Source organism: Arachis stenosperma, chromosome 2 (genome assembly GCF_014773155.1).
Source record: "Arachis stenosperma cultivar V10309 chromosome 2, arast.V10309.gnm1.PFL2, whole genome shotgun sequence".
Lineage (NCBI taxonomy): Eukaryota > Viridiplantae > Streptophyta > Magnoliopsida > Fabales > Fabaceae > Arachis > Arachis stenosperma.
The window spans coordinates 34866307-34885137 of NC_080378.1; the positions used below are offsets into that span (position 1 = coordinate 34866307).

The following is an 18831-nucleotide window of genomic DNA, read 5'->3' on the forward strand; positions in this document are numbered from 1 at the left end:
TTTCCATGGTTCCTCATTGGGGAACTCAGTGGAGGTCAGTGCACGCCCATTGAGGTCTTCCTCAGTGGCGTTCACTGCCTCTTCATCCTCTCCAAGTTCGGCCATGTTGATGGCCTTGCACTCTCCTTTTGGATTTTCTTCTGTATTGCTTGGAAGAGTACTAGGAGGGAGTTCAGTAACTTTCTTGCTCAGCTGTCCCACTTGTGCCTCCAAATTTCTAATGGAGGACTTTGTTTCAGTCATGAAACTTTGAGTGGTTTTGATTAGATCAGAGACCATGGATGCTAAGTCAGAGTGGCTCTGCTTAGAGTTCTCTGTCTGTTGCTGAGAAGATGATGGAAAAGGCTTGCCATTGCTAAACCTATTTCTTCCACCATTATTATTGTTGAAACCTTGTTGAGGTCTCTGTTGATCCTATTTGGGTGATTTCTCCATGAAGAATTATAGGTGTTTCCATAGGGTTCTCCCATGTAATTCACCTCTTCCATTGAAGGGTTCTCAGGATCATAAGCTTCTTCTTCAGATGAAGCATCCTTAGTACTGCGTGGTGCATTTTGCATTCCAGACAGACTTTGAGAAATCAAATTGACTTGCTGAGTCAATATTTTGTTCTGAGCCAGAATGGCATTCAGAGTATCAATCTCAAGAACTCCTTTCTTCTGATTAGTACCATTGTTCACAGGATTCCTTTCAGAAGTGTACATGAATTGGTTATTTGCAACCATTTCAATTAGTTCTTGAGCTTCTGCAGGCGTCTTCTTCAGATGAAGAGATCCTCCAGCAGAGCTATCCAAAGACATCTTGGATAGTTCAGATAGACCATCATAGAAAATACCTATGATGCTCCATTCAGAAAGCATGTCAGAAGGACATTTTCTGATCAATTGTTTGTATCTTTCCCAAGCTTCATAGAGGGATTCACCTTCCTTCTGTCTGAAGGTTTGGACTTCCACTCTAAGCTTACTCAATTTTTGAGGTGGAAAGAACTTTGCCAAGAAGGCATTGACTAGCTTTTCCCAAGAGTTCAGGCTGTCTTTCGGTTGTACGTCCAACCATATTCTAGCTCTGTCTCTTACAGCAAAAGGGAATAGCATAAGTCTGTAGACCTCAGGGTCAACCCCATTAGTCTTGACAGTGTCACAGATTTGCAAGAATTCAGCTAAGAACTGATGAGGATCTTCCAATGGAAGTCCATGGAACTTGCAATTCTGTTGCATTAGAGAAACTAATTGAGGCTTAAGCTCAAAGTTGTTTGCTCCAATGGCAGGGATAGAGATGCTTCTCCCATAGAAGTTGGGAGTAGGTGCAGTAAAGTCACCCAGCACATTCCTTGCATTTTGGCATTGTTGTTGTTTTCGGCTGCCATGGTTTCTTCTTCTTTGAAGATTTCTGTTAGGTCCTCTACAGAGAGTTGTGCCTTGGCTTCTCTTAGCTTTTGCTTCAAGGTCCTTTCAGGTTCAGGGTCAGCCTCAACAAGAATGCTTTTGTCTTTGCTCCTGCTCATATGAAAGAGAAGAGAACAAGAAAATATGGAATCCTCTATGTCACAGTATAGAGATTCCTTGAGGTGTCAGAGAAGAAGAAAATTAGAAGGAAGAGGTAGAAGAATTCGAACTTAGTCAGATAGAGTTCGAATTGTGCATTGAGGAGGAGGGGTACTCCATAAATAGAAGGATGCGAGAAGAGGGGAAGAAATTTCGAAAATTAAGTCAAAAAGATTTAAAAACATTTTGAAAAACTTGAATTAATTTTCGAAAACTAAAAGTGGGAAAGAAATCAAGTGATTTTTGAAAAAGATTTTGAAATTAGAAATAAAAAAGATATGATTGAAAACTATTTTGAAAAAAGATATGATTAAAAAGATATGATTGAAAAGTTATGATTTGAAAAACAATTTTAAAAAGATTTGATTTTAAAAATTAATGACTTGCCTAACAAGAAAAGATATGATTCAACATTAAACCTTTCTCAACAGAAAAGGCAACATACTTGAAATGTTGAATCAAATCATTAATTGTTAGCAAGTATCTTTGAAAAAGGAAAGAAATTGATTTTGAAAAAGATTTGATTGAAAAGATATGATTTGAAAAAGATTTGATTTTGAAAAACTTTGAAAACTTGAAAAAATTTGAATTAAAAAACAGAATCTTCCCTCTTGTGCCATCCTGGCGTTAAACGCCCAGAATGGTGCACATTCTGGCGTTTAACGCCCAATGCACTACCTTTTTGGGCGTTAAACGCCCAACCAGGCACGCTGGCTGGCGTTTAAACGCCAGTCTGTCCTTCTTCACTGGGCGTTTTGAACGCCCGACTTTTTCTGTATAATTCCTCTGCTGCATGTACTGAACCTTCAGTTTCCTGTATTATTGACTTGAAAATAGAACCAAGATCAAATAAACAATGCATGCAAGACACCAAACTTAAAATAAGACACTAGACTCAAACAAGAAACATAAAATATTTTTGGTTTTTATGATTTTGTAATTTTTTTGGTTTTTTTCGAAAATTAAGTGGAAGAAGAAAATAAAGGTATCAAAATTCTTAATGAGAATTCTAGGAATCATGCAATGTTAGTCTAAAGCTTTAGTCTAAAGAAATTAGACATGGATAGCCAAGCTTCAGCAGGACATTGCATTCAAGAGCTAAATTGATGAGAATAAATCAGCTTTGGTGATGATAAGATCATCACTTTGAAACACTAGAATTCATTCTTAAGAATTCTGAAAAATACCTAATCTAAGCAACAAGATGAACCGTCAGTTGTCCATACACGAAACAATCCCCGGCAACGGCGCCAAAAACTTGGTGCACGAAATTGTGATCACTACAACTTCGCACAACTAACCAGCAAGTGTACTGGGTCGTCCAAGTAATAAACCTTACGCGAGTAAGGGTCGATCCCACAGAGATTGTTGGTATGAAGCAAGCTATGGTCACCTTGTAAATCTTAGTCAGGCAGACTCAAATGGGTATAGATGATAAATGAAACATAAAGATAAAGATAGAGATACTTATGCAATTCATTGGTAAGAACTTCAGATAAGCGAATGGAGATGCTTTGTCCCTTCCGTCTCTCTGCTTTCCTACTGTCTTCATCCAATCCTTCTTACTCCTTTCCATGGCAAGCTTATGCAAGGGTTTCACCGTTGTCAGTGACTACCTCCCATCCTCTCAGTGGAAATGTTCAACGCACCCTGTCACGGCACGGCTATCCATCTGTCGGTTCTCAATCAGGCCGGAATAGAATCCAGTGATTCTTTTGCGTCTGTCACTAACGCCCCGCCCTCAGGAGTTTGAAGCACGTCACAGTCATTCAATCATTGAATCCTACTCAGAATACCACAGACAAGGTTTAGACCTTCCGGATTCTCTTGAATGCCGCCATCAGTTCTTGCCTATATCACGAAGACTCTGATCTCACGGAATGGCTGGCTCGTTTGTCAGGCGAGCGCTCGGTTGTCAGGCGATCAACCATGCATCGTGTATCAGGAATCCAAGAGATATTCACCCAATCTAAGGTAGAACGGAGCACTACAAGAAAAAGGCGCATTTGTAACAAAAAATATTGTTACAAAACGTCGAAATTTTGAAACAAAAGTTTTTTGTAACAAAAAAAGGGTCCATTGCAGTAAGTCCCGTTACAAAAAGTTTTTGTAACGAAAAATGAAACTGTTACAATTCAATACCATATTTTGTAACAATTTTTTCTGATACAAAAAATCAGAAGCCGTTACAAAAGTGGTAACAAATTTTGATCTTGAAGGTATTTTTCGTAACAGTCAATTTTTTTCCTATCAAAAAATTTTGTTACAAAATGTAACATGATTTTGTAACATTTTTTTTCTTTAGTTACGAAAGGAAATTAATTATTTTGTAACAACTTTTTTTTATTACAAATTACATGCATAATTTACTAAATTATTTTTTTAATTAACTAATATATTAACTATTTTACTAAGCAAGTCTACATTTATATAATATGTAAAAACATACATAATTCAAATATGCCTTATTTATCTAACATTGTTTTAAAACAAAATAACATTAGTGAGTACATTGATTAGTTCTACAAGTTATATGTCTTACACAAGTTCAACCAAAAGTTAAAAGTTCTAACATAGATTAGTGTCTCTATGAATCAAAATATTCTTGAGCCCTCAAGGTAGTATGTGGTCAGCGTTTCAGCACTCCTATAAATAAGAAAAATCGAAACAAAAAGTTAGGTGCATAGTCAAAAGTTCCTTAAGTTCAATAAGTTTCTAAATTTTCAAAACAAGCAAGTTTGTATTCACTTCTCAACAATTCAAAATGCCAAAATAAGTGATACACATGTATGTGTAGAGCACAAAATCAAGTAAATATCAATCACAAATAAGTGGCATAAATTAAAACAATTTGGTATTGACTAAGTTAGAAACATAAAGAAACATATAAGCCAAAGAACATTCAAATACCAAATTCCAATGAAGCATAAAAGTCACAAGGTTGAGACAAGACTTGAAAAATTCATGCCCTATGTGACTTAAGGTAAGTTAGGCATGAATAAAATAAATCAAATTAGTCACATTGGTAGAAATAAATCTTCAACCTTGTGAGAGCATGCAAAAGAGGCTCTTTTTTTAAAAGAATTTCAAGTTCGTGTTCAATTTGAAAATTCACTTGAACTATTCAATGCATAGGAGTAATTTAGTATGAAAAAAAAGGGCAAAGAATGTTAAAGGCATGACCACAACTTGCAAAGAAATATCTTGAGGCAATCAGAAATCATGTAGCAAACAAGGGTCTATTTTGACACAGAAATTCGTCAAATAGAACTTGTTTGCTCAAACAACACAATGCAGTTTAATTGATCAACCAAAAAGGACAACAACCAATAGTGAATAACAAAACCCGAAGCTTCCAGCTTCCAACAACCAAAATAGTGAAGCACTTAGCCGGATAATCAATCAATTGAGCTTAGCAATAGTTGAAAACCAAAAGCAATTAAATACCAACTCAATCAATTAATTGAATCAAAGATGAATATTGAAAATAGATTAAGATAAATTCTGGCAGCATTTCAGCAGTAAATTTGCCTATTTCACAATTTCAATCAATCAATTCAAATTTCATATGAATTCTTTGACAGTTAAAAACACAAAAAATCATAATGAATTCATAAGAAGCAAGTAAATAAGCAAATTCCAGCAAGAAAACATGAGGATACAATTAAAACCAATCCAACCAGCAAGAAGCAGAGCAACACTCAACAGAACAGCAATCAATGACCCATCATACAGCACCCAAAACAGTAAAATGAACAAAGGTAATGGATTCAGGCAGCATTTTATTCATTGAAGTTAATAACCATTACACTTACAAGCAGTAGGGGCACATCAGTTTATCCATTAATTCAACAGAAAATCAATCAAGCCAAACTAAACAATTTCAGCAACATATTTATCAATAAAACCAATCTCAGTTCAGCAACCATCATCTATTCCAACACAAACAATAATAACTCAGCAGCATTTCCCTTCTCATTGAATTTAAGAATCATTTAACAAGCAAGCAATGAAGGGGAAAAATCAGCAGCAACCAACAACAAGTATAGAGCAGCAATAACAAGTTAATGTGAGAAATTATTCAACAACAAATGCACACACAATGCAATCACTATAAGCACAAGTAACTATTCGAAAGGTATTTATGTCATTTCCAACAACATATTACACTAATTGAAACTATGATAACATTAAATGAATTCAAGGACTGAAGCCATAAACAATTAACTTTAGAATCAGAAGTTCAGATCTTAACACCATAATCAAATTATTTACTCCAAAAACAGGCGCTATTGAAAAGGATTTGCAGCTGCGTTTGACACAATCACATCTATATTTCCACACTTATGTAATGTTCAACAGCATATTCAATTTGATCCATCAAAATACATAAATCACAATAATCTCTCATCAAACAATTTATAATTCAATTTCACATAATCAACGAATTCAACCAAAGTTCCACTAAAAAATCTCAATCATTCCAATCATAATTTCAGCCACACAACTCAATTAATTCAGTATAGAGTCAGAACTTTTCAACAATTTCATCAAAATCAGAAAAACCAATATCAATTTCTGCTTCAGACACTCACAACAAAGCCAAAAACATTCACAGCCATAACCTGAATTCAATACTCCAATTGAAACACTAAAACATCATCAAACTTAATACAAATTTCACAATCTCAAACCAAGCTTATTTATATCAATTAGTCTCTCATAACAACAAAACCAATTACATTCACAGCAACAATCCAAACTCAATTCATCAATTATCCATACGAGAGCTTTTCAATAATTAACTCGGCATATTTCAATTTAATAAATTAAACTAAATCATTGTTCACAACAGCATCTAAATTTAATCACAGCTCAGAATAATCACAACAACTAACTAATTTCAAATGCATTTCAAGTCATTCATGTAAATTAAGAAATTCTTAACCATGGCGGTGCATGACTCACCGGCGACTGTGGCAGCAACGGCAACGTAACTTATTATAAGCACTTTATTCAATACAAATAGTTTCAGCAACATGCTTTAAGATAAAACAAATTGGTAGAACAAGGTAGAACAAGGTACTATGAGTTTGTGTGTTTTTCTGTGATTTCATGTATTTTCTGGCTGAAATTGAGGGACCTAAGCAAAAATCTAATTCAGAGGCTGAAAAGGACTGCAGATGCTGTTGGATTCTGACCTCCCTGCACTCGAAGTAGATTTTCTGGAGCTACAGAAGCCCAATTGGCGAGCTCTCAATTGCGTTGGAAATTAGATATCCTGGGCTTTCCAGCAATATATAATAGTTCATACTTTGCCCGAGATTTGATGGCCCAAACTGGCGTTCCAAATCAGCTCAAAACTGCCCGGCGTTAAACGCCGGAACTGGCACAAGAATGGGAGTTAAACGCCCAAACTGGCACAAAAGCTGGCGTTTAACTCCAAAAAAAGTCTCTACACGAAAATGCTTCAATGCTCAGCCCAAGCACATACCAAGTGGGCCCGGAAGTAGATTTTTATGTCATTTACTCATTTCTGTAAACCCTAGGCTACTAGTTCTCTACAAATAGGACCTTTTGCTATTGTATTATCATCTTTTGATCACTTTAGATCTGAGGATCATCTTTGGACGCCTAGTTCTTAGATCATTGGGAGGCTGGCCATTCGGCCATGCCTAGACCTTGTTCTTATGTATTTTCAAAGGTGGAGTTTCTACACACCATAGATTAAGGTGTGGAGCTCTGCTGTACCTCAAGTATTAATGCAATTACTATTGCTCTTCTATTCAATTCAGCTTGTTCTTGTTCTAAGATATCACTTGTTCCTCAACTGGATGAATGTGATGATCCGTGACACTCATCATCATTCTCACCTATGAACGTGTGCCTGACAACCACCTCCGTTCTACCTTAGATTGAGTGGATATCTCTTGGATCCCTTAATCGGAATCTTCGTGGTATAAGCTAGAATTGATGGCGGCATTCAAGAGAATCCGGAAGGTCTAAACCTTGTCTGTGGTATTCTGAGTAGGATTCAATGATTGAATGACTATGACGAGCTTCAAACTCCTGAAGGCTGGGCGTCAGTGACAGACGCAAAAGAATCAATGGATTCTATTCCAACCTGATTGAGAACCGACAGATGATTAGCCGTGCCGTGACAGGGTGCGTTGAACATTTTCACTGAGAGGACGGGATTGTAGCCACTGACAACAGTGATGCCCAACATACAGCTTGCCATGGAAAAGAGTAAGAAGGATTGGATGAAGACAGTAGGAAAGCAGAGAGACGGAAGGGACAAAGCATCTCCATACACTTATCTGAAATTCTCACCAATGAATTACATAAGTATCTCTATCTTTATTTTATGCTTTATTCATACATCATCTATAACCGTTTGAATCTGCCTGACTGAGATTTACAAGATGACCATAGCTTGCTTCGTACCAACAATATCCGTGGGATCGACCCTTACTCGCGTAAGGTTTATTACTTGGACGACCCAGTGCACTTGCTTGTCAGTTGTGCGAAGTTGTGATAAAGAGTTGAGATTGCAATTGAGCGTACCATGTTGATGGCGCCATTGATGATCACAATTTTGTGCACCAAGTTTTTGGCGCCGTTGCCAGGGATTGTTTGAGTTTGGACAACTGACGGTTCATCTTGTTGCTTAGATTAGGTATTTTCAGAATTCTTAAGAATGAATTCTAGTGTTTCAAGGTGATGTTCTTATCATCACCAAAGCTGATTGATTCTCATCAATTTAGCTCTTGAATACAATGTCCTGCTGAAGCTTGGCTAGCCATGTCTAATTTCTTTAGACTAATGCTTTAGACTAACATTGCATGATTCCTGGAATTCTCATTAAGAATTTTGATACCCTTATTTTCTTTTTTTCAATCAATTTTCGAAAAAGTCCAAAAAAATTACAAAATCATAAAAACAAAAAAATATTTTATGTTTCTTGTTGAGTCTAGTGTCTCATTTTAAGTTTGGTGTCAATTGCATGTTTCTGTTCTTCTTGCCTTTTTCGAATTCTTTCATGTGTCTTAATTGATCTTCAAGTTATTCTTGATGATTTCCTTGTTCTGATCTTTAAATTCTCTTGTCTTGAGTGTTTTGTTGTTTCTCATATGCATTCTCAATTTGTTTGTGTCAGTAGTATACAAACTTCTAAGTTTGGTGTCTTGCATGCATTGTTTATTTGATTTTAGTTGCATTTTGATTATTCCTCATTATTAAAAACCCAAAAATTTTTAATTTGTGTCTTTTCAAGTCAATAATACAGAGAATTGAAGAATCAGAACATACAGCAGAGGAATTACACAGAAAAAGGCTGGGCGTTCAAAACGCCCAGTGAGGAAGGAAGACTGGCGTTTAAACGCCAGCCGGGGCACCTGGCTGGGCGTTTAACGCCCAAAAGGGTAGTGTTTTGGGCGTTAAACGCCAGAATGGATACCATTCTGGGCGTTTAACGCCAGGATGGCAGAAGAGGGAAAATTTTGTTTTTAATTCAAATTTTTTTCAAGTTTTCAAAATTTTTCAAAATCAAATCTTTTTCAAATCATATCTTTTCAATCATATATTTTCAAAATCAATTTCTTTCCATTTTCAAAAATACTTGCTAACAATTAATGATTTGATTCAACATTTCAAGTATGTTGCCTTTTCTGTTGAGAAAGGTTTAATGTCTGAATCATATCTTTTAAATTTCTTGTTAGCCAAGTCATTAATTTTCAAAATCAAATCTTTTTAAATTGTTTTTCAAATCATATCTTCTCAATCACATCTTTTTAAAAACCATAACTTTTCAATCATATCTTCTTAATCACATCTTTTTCAAAATAGTTTTCAATCATATCTTTTTGATTTCTAATTTCAAAATCTTTTTCAAAAATCACTTTATTTCTTTCCCAATCATATTTTTCGAAAGTCATTCTTCAATTTTTCAAAATGTTTTTAAAATGTTTTTAATTTATTTTCGAAAATTTTTTCCCTTCTTCTCACATCTTTCTATTTATGGACTAACACTACTCCTCAATGCACAATTCGAACTCTATCTTTCTTGATAAGTTCGAATTCTTCTACCTCTTCCTTCTATTTTTCTTTTCCTCTGACACCTCAAGGAATCTCTATACTGTGACATAGAAGATTCCGTATTTTCTTGTTTTCTTCTCTTTCATATGAGCAGGAGCAAAGACAAAAGCATTCTTGTTGAGGCTGACCCTGAACCTGAAAGGACCCTGAAGCGAAAGCTAAGAGAAGCTAAAGCACAACTCTCTGTAGAGGACCTAACAGAAATCTTCAAAGAAGAAGACATGGCAGCCGAAAACAACAACAATGCCAACAATGCAAGGAAGGTGCTGGGTGACTTTACTGCACCTACTCCCGACTTCTATGGGAGAAGCATCTCTATCCCTGCCATTGGAGCAAACAACTTTGAGCTTAAGCCTCAATTAGTTTCTCTAATGCAACAGAATTGCAAGTTCCATGGACTTCCATTGGAAGATCCTCATCAGATTTTAGCTAAATTCTTGCAAATCTGTGACACTGTCAAGACTAATGGGGTTGATCTTGAGGTCTACAGACTTATGCTATTCCCTTTTGCTGTAAGAGACAGAGCTAGGATTTGGTTGGACTCACAACCTAAAGAAAGCCTGAACTCTTGGAAAAAGCTAGTCAATGCCTTCTTGGCAAAGTTCTTTCCACCTCAAAAATTGAGTAAGCTTAGAGTGGAAGTCCAAACCTTCAGACAGAAGGAAGGTGAATCCCTCTATGAAGCTTGGGAAAGATACAAACAATTGATCAGAAAGTGTCCCTCTGACATGCTTTCTGAATGGAGCATCATAGGTATCTTCTATGATGGTCTGTCTGAACTGTCCAATGACTCTGCTGGAGGATCTCTTCATCTGAAGAAGACGCCTGCAGAAGCTCAAGAACTCATTGAAATGGTTGCAAATAACCAATTCATGTACACTTCTGAAAGGAATCCTGTGAACAATAGGACGAATCAGAAGAAAGGAGTTCTTGAGATTGATACTCTGAATGCCATATTGGCTCAGAACAAATTATTGACTCAACAAGTCAATACGATCTCTCAAAGTCTGTCTGGAATGCAAGCTGCACCAGGCAGTACTAAGGATGCTTCATCTAAAGAATAAGCTTATGATCCTGAGAACCCATAAATGGAAGAGGTGAATTACATGGGAGAATCCTATGGAAACACCTATAATCCTTCATGGAGAAATCATCCAAATCTCTCATGGAAAGATCAACAGAGACCTCAACAAAGTTTCAACAACAATAATAGTGGAAGAAACAGGTTTAGCAATAGCAAGCCTTTTCCATCATCTTCTCAGCAACAGACAGAGAATTCTAAGCAGAGCCACTTTGACTTAGCAACCATGGTCTCTGATCTAATCAAAGCCACTCAAAGTTTCATGACTGAAACAAGGTCCTCCATTAGGAATTTGGAGGCACAAGTGGGTCAGCTGAGCAAGAAAATTACTGAACTCCCTCCTAATACTCTTCCAAGCAATACAGAAGAGAATCCAAAAGGAGAATGTAAGGCCATTAACATGCCCCACATGGCCGAACTTGGAGAGGAGGAAGAGGCAGTGATCGCCACTGAGGAAGACCTCAATGGACGTCCACTGGCCTCCAATGAGTTCTCTAATGAGGAACCATGGGAATCTGAGGCTCACACTGAGACCATAGAGATTCCATTGGATTTACTTCTGCCATTCATGAGCTCTGATGAGTATTCTTCCTCTGAAGAGGATGAAAATGTCACTGAAGAGCAAGTTTCTAAGTACCTTGGAGCAATCATGAAGCTAAATGACAAGTTATTTGGTAATGAGACTTGGGAGGATGAACCCCCTTTGCTCACCAAAGAACTGGATGACTTGTCTAGGCAGAAATTACCTCAAAAGAGACAAGATCCTGGGAAGTTTTCAATACCTTGTACCATAGGCACCATGACCTTTAAGAAGGCTCTGTGTGACCTAGGGTCAAGCATAAACCTCATGCCTCTCTCTGTAATGGAGAAGCTAGGGATCTTTGAGGTGCAAGCTGCAAGAATCTCACTAGAGATGGCAGACAATTCAAGAAAACAAGCTTATGTACTTGTAGAGGATGTTCTGGTAAAGATTGAAGACCATTACATCCCTGCTGATTTCATAGTCCTAGAGACTGGAAAGTGCATGGATGAATCCATCATCCTTGGCAGACCCTTCCTAGCCACAGCAAAGGCTGTGATTGATGTGGACAGAGGAGAATTGATCATTCAAGTGAATGAAGAATCCGTTGTGTTTAAGGCTCAAGGATAATCCCTCTGTCACCATGGAGAGGAAGCATGAAGAGCTTCTCTCAAAACAGAGTCAAACAGAGCCCCCACAGTCAAACTCTAAGTTTGGTGTTGAACCCCCACATTCAAACTCTAAGTTTGGTGTTGGGAGGTTCCAACATTGCTCTGAGTATCTGTGAGGCTCTATGAGAGCCCTCTGTCAAGCTACTGACATTAAAGAAGCGCTTGTTGGGAGGCAACCCAATGTTATATTCAATCTATTTTCCTTTGTTATTTCATGTTTTTTGTAGGTTGATGATCATGGAAAGTCAAAAAATCAATTGAAAAAGCAAAAATAGAATGAAAAATAGAAAGAAAAACAGCACACCCTGGAGGAAGACCTTGCTGGCGTTTAAACGCCAGTAAGGGCAGCAAATGGGCGTTTAACGCCTAGTCTGGCACCATTCTGGGCGTTTAACGCCAGAAAGGGGCACCAGACTGGCGTTAAACGCCAGGAAAGGGCAAGAAGCTGGCGTTAAACGCCAGAAATTGGCACCAGCCCGGCGTTTAATGCCAGAATTGGTATAAAGAGCATTTTTGCTCGCCACTTGGTGCAGGGATGAATTTTCCTTGACACCTCAAGATCTGTGGACCCCACAGGATCCCCACTTACCCCACCACCCTCTCTCTTCTTCTTCACCCATTCACCAATCACCTCAACCACTCTTCCCCAAAAACCCCTCACCTATCAAATCCCATTATTCTCTTCACCACTCACATCCATCCTTCATAAAACCCACACCTACCTTACCATTCAAATTCAAACCACTTTCCCTCCCAAACCCACCCATAATGGCCGAACCATACACCCCCTTTCCACTCCTATATAAACCCATCTTCACCTCTTTATTCTCACACATCCTAAACACTACTTCTCCCCCTTGGCCGAACCACAAAGCTATCTCCATCTCCTCTATTTCTTCTTCTTCTACTCTCTTCTTTCTTCTTTTGCTCGAGGACGAGCAAAACTTCTAAGTTTGGTGTGGTTAAAGCATTGCTTTTTGTTTTTCCATAACCATTTACGGCACCTAAGGCCGGAGAAACCTCTAGAAAGAGGAAAGGGAAGGCAAAAGCTTCCACCTCCGAGTCATGGGAGATGGAGAGATTCATCTCAAGGGTGCATCAAGACCACTTCTATGAAGTTGTGGCCATGAAGAAGGTGATCCCCGAGGTCCCTTTCAAACTCAAAAAGAGTGAATATCCGGAGATCCGACATGAGATTCGAAGAAGAGGTTGGGAAGTTCTTACCAACCCCTTTCAACAAGTCAGAATCTTAATGGTTCAAGAGTTCTATGCCAATGCATGGATCACCAAGAATCATGATCAAAGTGTGAACCCGGACCCAAAGAATTGGCTTACAATGGTTCGGGGGAAATATTTAGATTTTAGTCCGGAAAATGTAAGGTTGGCATTCAACTTGCCCATGATGCAAGGAGATGAACACCCTTACACTAGAAGGGTCAACTTTGATCAAAGGTTGGACCAAGTCCTCATAAACATTTGTGAAGAGGGCGCTCAATGGAAAAGAGATTCAAGAGGGAAGCCGGTTCAACTGAGAAGGCATGACCTCAAGCCCGTGGCTAGGGGATGGTTGGAGTTTATCCAACGCTCAATCATTCCCACTAGCAACCGGTCCGAAGTTACTATAGACCGGGCCATCATGATTCATAGCATCATGATTGGAGAGGAAGTAGAAGTTCATGAGGTTATAGCCCAAGAACTTTATGAGGTGGCGGACAAGTCCTCTACCTTGGCAAGGTTAGCCTTTCCTCATCTCATTTGTCACCTCTGTTATTCGGTTGGAGTTGACATAGAGGGAGACATCCTCATTGATGAGGACAAGCCCATCACTAAGAAAAGGATGGAGCAAACAAGGGATCCCACTCGTCATGAAATCCCTGAGATGCCTCAAGGGATGCACTTTCTTCCACAAAACTATTGGGAGCAAATCAACACCTCCCTAGGAGAATTGAGTTCCAACATGGGACAACTAAGGGTGGAGCACCAAGAACATTCCATCATCTTCCATGAAATTAGAGAAGATCAAAGAATCATGAGAGAGGAACAACAAAGGCAAGGAAGAGACATTGAGGAGCTCAAGCACTCCATAAGATCTTCAAGAGGAAGAACAAGCCGCCATCACTAAGGTGGACCCGTTCTTTAATTTCCTTGTTCTTTATTTTCTTGTTTTTTGAATTTTCATGCTTATGTTTATCTATGTTTGTATTTTATGATCATTAGTATCTTAGTGTCTATGCCTTAAATTTATGAATGTCCTATGAATCCATCACCTTTCTTAAATAAAAATGTTCTTAATTGAAAAAGAGAAGAATTGCATGAATTATGAATTTTATAACAGATTAATTATTTTGATGTGGTGGCAATACTTTTGTTTTCTGAATGTATGCTTAAACAGTGCATATGTCTTTTGAATTTGTTGTTCATGAATGTTGGCTCTTGAAAGAATGATGAAAAAGGAGACATGTTACTGAGGATCTGAAAAATCATAAAAATGATTCTTGAAGCAAGAAAAAGCAGTGAATATTCAAAAAAAAAGAAAAAAAAAGAAAAAAATAATGAAGTTGTGATCCAAGGCAAAAAGAGTGTGCTTAAGAACCCTGGACACCTCTAATTGGGGACTCTAGCAAAGTTGAGTCACAATCTGAAAAGGTTCACCCAATTATGTGTCTGTGGCATGTATGTATCCGGTGGTAATACTGGAAGACAGAGTGCTTTGGGCCACGGCCAAGACTCATAAAGTAGCTGTGTTCAAGAATCATCATACTTAACTAGGAGAATCAATAACACTATCTGGATTCTGAGTTCCTATAGAAGCCAATCATTCTGAATTTCAAAGGATAGAGTGAGATGCCAAAACTATTCAGAGGCAAAAAGCTAAAAGCCCCGTTCATCTAATTAATACTGATCTTCATAGATGCTTTTGAAATTCATTGCATATTATCTTCTTTTTATCTTATTTGATTTTTCAGTTGCTTGGGGACAAGCAACAATTTAAGTTTGGTGTTGTGATGAGCGGATAATTTGTACGCTTTTTGGCATTGTTTTTAGTATGTTTTTAGTATGTTTTAGTTAGTTTTTATTGTATTTTTATTAGTTTTTAGTTAAAATTCACTTTTCTGGACTTTACTATGAGTTTGTGTGTTTTTCTGTGATTTCAAGTATTTTCTGGCTGAAATTGAGGGACCTGAGCAAAAATCTGATTCAGAGGCTGAAAAGGACTGCAGATGCTGTTGGATTCTGACCTCCCTGCACTCGAAGTGGATTTTCTGGAGCTACGAAAGCCCAAATGGCGCGCTCTCAACGGCGTTGGAAAGTAGACATCCTGGGCTTTCCAGCAATATATAATAGTCCATACTTTGCTCGAGATTTGATGGCCCAAACTGGCGTTTCAAATCAGCTCAAAATTGCCCGGCGTTAAACGCCGGAACTGGCACAAGAATGGGAGTTAAACGCCCAAACTGGCACAAAAGCTGGCGTTTAACTCCAAGGAAAGTCTCTACACGAAAATGCTTCAATGCTCAGCCCAAGCACATACCAAGTGGGCCCGGAAGTGGATTTTTATGTCATTTACTCATTTCTGTAAACCCTAGGCTACTAGTTCTCTACAAATAGGACCTTTTGCTATTGTATTATCATCTTTTGATCACTTTAGATATGAGGATCTTCTTTGGACGCCTAGTTCTTAGATCATTGGGAGGCTGGCCATTCGACCATGCCTAGACCTTGTTCTTATGTATTTTCAACGGTGGAGTTTCTACACACCATAGATTAAGGTGTGGAGCTCTGCTGTACCTCGAGTATTAATGCAATTACTATTGTTCTTCTATTCAATTCAGCTTGTTCTTGTTCTAAGATATCACTTGTTCCTCAACTGGATGAATGTGATGATCCGTGACACTCATCATCATTCTCACCTATGAACGTGTGCCTGACAACCACCTCTGTTCTACCTTAGATTGAGTGGATATCTCTTGGATCCCTTAATCGGAATCTTCGTGGTATAAGCTAGAATTGATGGCGGCATTCAAGAGAATTCAGAAGGTCTAAACCTTGTCTGTGGTATTCTGAGTAGGATTCAATGATTGAATGACTGTGACGAGCTTCAAACTCCTGAAGGCTGGGCGTTAGTGACAGACGCAAAAGAATCAATGGATTCTCTTCCAACCTGATTGAGAACCGACAGATGATTAGCCGTGCCGTGGCAGGGTGCGTTGAACATTTTCACTGAGAGGACGGGATTGTAGCCACTGACAACGGTGATGCCCAACATACAGCTTGCCATGGAAAGGAGTAAGAAGGATTGGATGAAGACAGTAGGAAAGCAGAGAGACGGAAGGGACAAAGCATCTCCATACGCTTATCTGAAATTCTCACCAATGAATTACATAAGTATCTCTATCTTTATTTTATGCTTTATTCATACATCATCTATAACCATTTGAATCTGCCTGATTGAGATTTACAATATAACCATAGCTTGCTTCGTACCAACAATCTCCGTGGGATCGACCCTTACTCGCGTTAGGTTTATTACTTGGACGACCCAGTGCACTTGCTGGTCAGTTGTGCGAAGTTGTGATAAAGAGTTGAGATTGCAATTGAGCGTACCATGTTGATGGCGCCATTCATGATCACAATTTCGTGCACCACATGCATTCTTTGTTTCGAACCAAAAAGAAAAGAGAAAAACACAAAAATGATGTTTTATTTTTTCTCTCTCATCATTAAAAATTCAAAAATAAAAAATATATCTTTTCCTTATCTTGCTCAAAATTTTCGAAAATTTGAGTTGACTTAGTCAAAAAATTTTAAAACTTAGCTATTTCTTATAAGTCAAGTCAAATTTTTAATTTTAAAAATCTTATCTTTTCAAAATCTTTTTCATTTTTCTTATTAATTTTTGAAAATATTTAAAAATATTTTTTTCAAAATCTTTTTCTTATCTTTATTTCAAAATTTCGAAAACTTTACTAACAATTAATGTGATTGATTCAAAAATTTAAAGTTTGTTACTTTCTTGTTAAGAAAGGTTCAATCTTTAAATTCTAGAATCATATCTTTTAGTTTCTTGTTAGTCAAGTAATCAAATTTTAATTTTAAAAATCAATTCTTTTTCAAAATATCTTTTCTATCATATCTTTTTCAAAATTTTATCTTTTTCAAAAATTTGATTTTAAAATGTCTTTTCCAACTTCTTATCTTTTCAAAATTGATTTTCAAATCTTTTTCAACTAACTAATTAACTTTTGTTTATTTTTTTATCTTTTTCAAAATCACCTAACTAATTTTATCTCTCTAATTTTCGAAAATTACCTCCCTCTTTTTTCAAAATTCTTTTAATTAACTAATTATTTTTAATTTTAATTTTAATTTTAATTCTTCCTTTAATTTTCGAAAATCACTAACCCTTTTTTTTTAAAATTAATTTTCGAATTCTCTCCCTCTCATCTTCTTCTATTTATTTATTTATTTACTAACACTTCTCTTCATCTCAAGAATCTGAACCTATCTTCACCTTTTTGTTTGGATTCTTACCTTTTCCTTCTTCTATTCCCTTTTTCTTCTACTAACATAAAGGAATCTCTCTACTGTGGTAAAGAGGATCCCTATTATTATTTTCTGTTCCCTTCTTTTTCATATGAGCAGGAGCAAGGACAAGAATATTCTTGTTGAAGCAGATCCTGAACCTGAAAGGACTCTGAAGAGGAAACTAAGAGAAGCTAAATTACAACAATCCAGAGACAACCTTACAGAAATTTTCGAAAAGGAAGAGGAGATGGTAGCCGAAAATAATAATAGCAGAGGTAAATTACATGGGTGAACCTTATGGAAACACCTATAATTTATCATAGAGAAATCATCCAAATTTCTCATGGAAGGATCAACAAAAGCCTCAACAAGGCTTTAATAATGGTGGAAGAAATAGGCTCAGCAATAGCAAGCCTTATCCATCATCTTCTCAGCAACAGACAGAGAATTCTGAGCAGAGCACCTCTAATTTAGCAAACTTAGTCTCTGATCTGTCTAAGGCCACTTTAAGTTTTATGAGTGAAACAAGGTCCTCCATCAGAAATTTGGAGGCACAAGTGGGCCAGCTGAGTAAGGAAGTCACTGAAAATCCTCCTAGTACTCTCCCAAACAATACTGAAGAGAATCCAAAAAGAGAGTGCAAGGCCATTGACATAATCAACATGGCCGAACCTAGGGAGGAAGGAGAGGACGTGAATCCCAATGAGGAAGACCTCATGGGACGTCTCTCAAGCAAGAAGGAGCTCCCTATTGAGGACCCAAAGGGATCTGAAGGTCATATAGAGACCATAGAGATCCCATTAAACCTCCTTCTGCCATTCATGAGCTCTGAAGACTATTCTTCCTCTGATGAGGATGAAAATATAACTGGAGAGCAAGTTGCTCAATATCTAGGAGCCATCATGAAGCTGAATGCCAAATTAGTTGGTAATGAGACTTGGAAAGGTGAACCTCCCTTGCTCATTAGTGAACTAGATACATGGGTTCAGCAAACCTTACCTCAAAAGAGACAAGATCCTGGAAAATTCTTAATACACTGTACCATAGGCACCATGACCTTTGAAAAGGCTCTGTGTGACCTAGGGTCGGGCATAAATCTTATGCCACTCTCTGTAATGGAGAAGCTGGGGATCATTGAGGTACAGCCTGCCATATTCTCATTACAAATGGCAGACAAGTCAGTAAGACAAGCCTATGGATTGGTAGAGGACGTGTTAGTAAAGGTTAAAGGCCTTTACATCCCTGCTGATTTTATAATCTTAGACACTAGAAAGGAGGAGGATGAATGCATCATCCTTGAAAGACCCTTCCTAGCCACAGTAGGAGCTGTGATTGATGTTAATAGAGGAGAATTAGTCCTTTAATTGAATGAGGACTACCTTGTGTTTAAAA

At 37.5% G+C, this 18831-nt stretch overlaps 1 non-coding gene across 1 annotated transcript; it reads left to right on the plus strand.

Annotated features, from left to right (window-relative positions):
• The first annotated feature begins 854 nt into the window (after positions 1-854).
• On the plus strand, positions 855-962 carry LOC130964990 (small nucleolar RNA R71). The gene has a single exon (XR_009081051.1). It is a non-coding gene; the product is annotated as a small nucleolar RNA R71 (small nucleolar RNA).
• Positions 963-18831: the final 17869 nt, after the last annotated feature.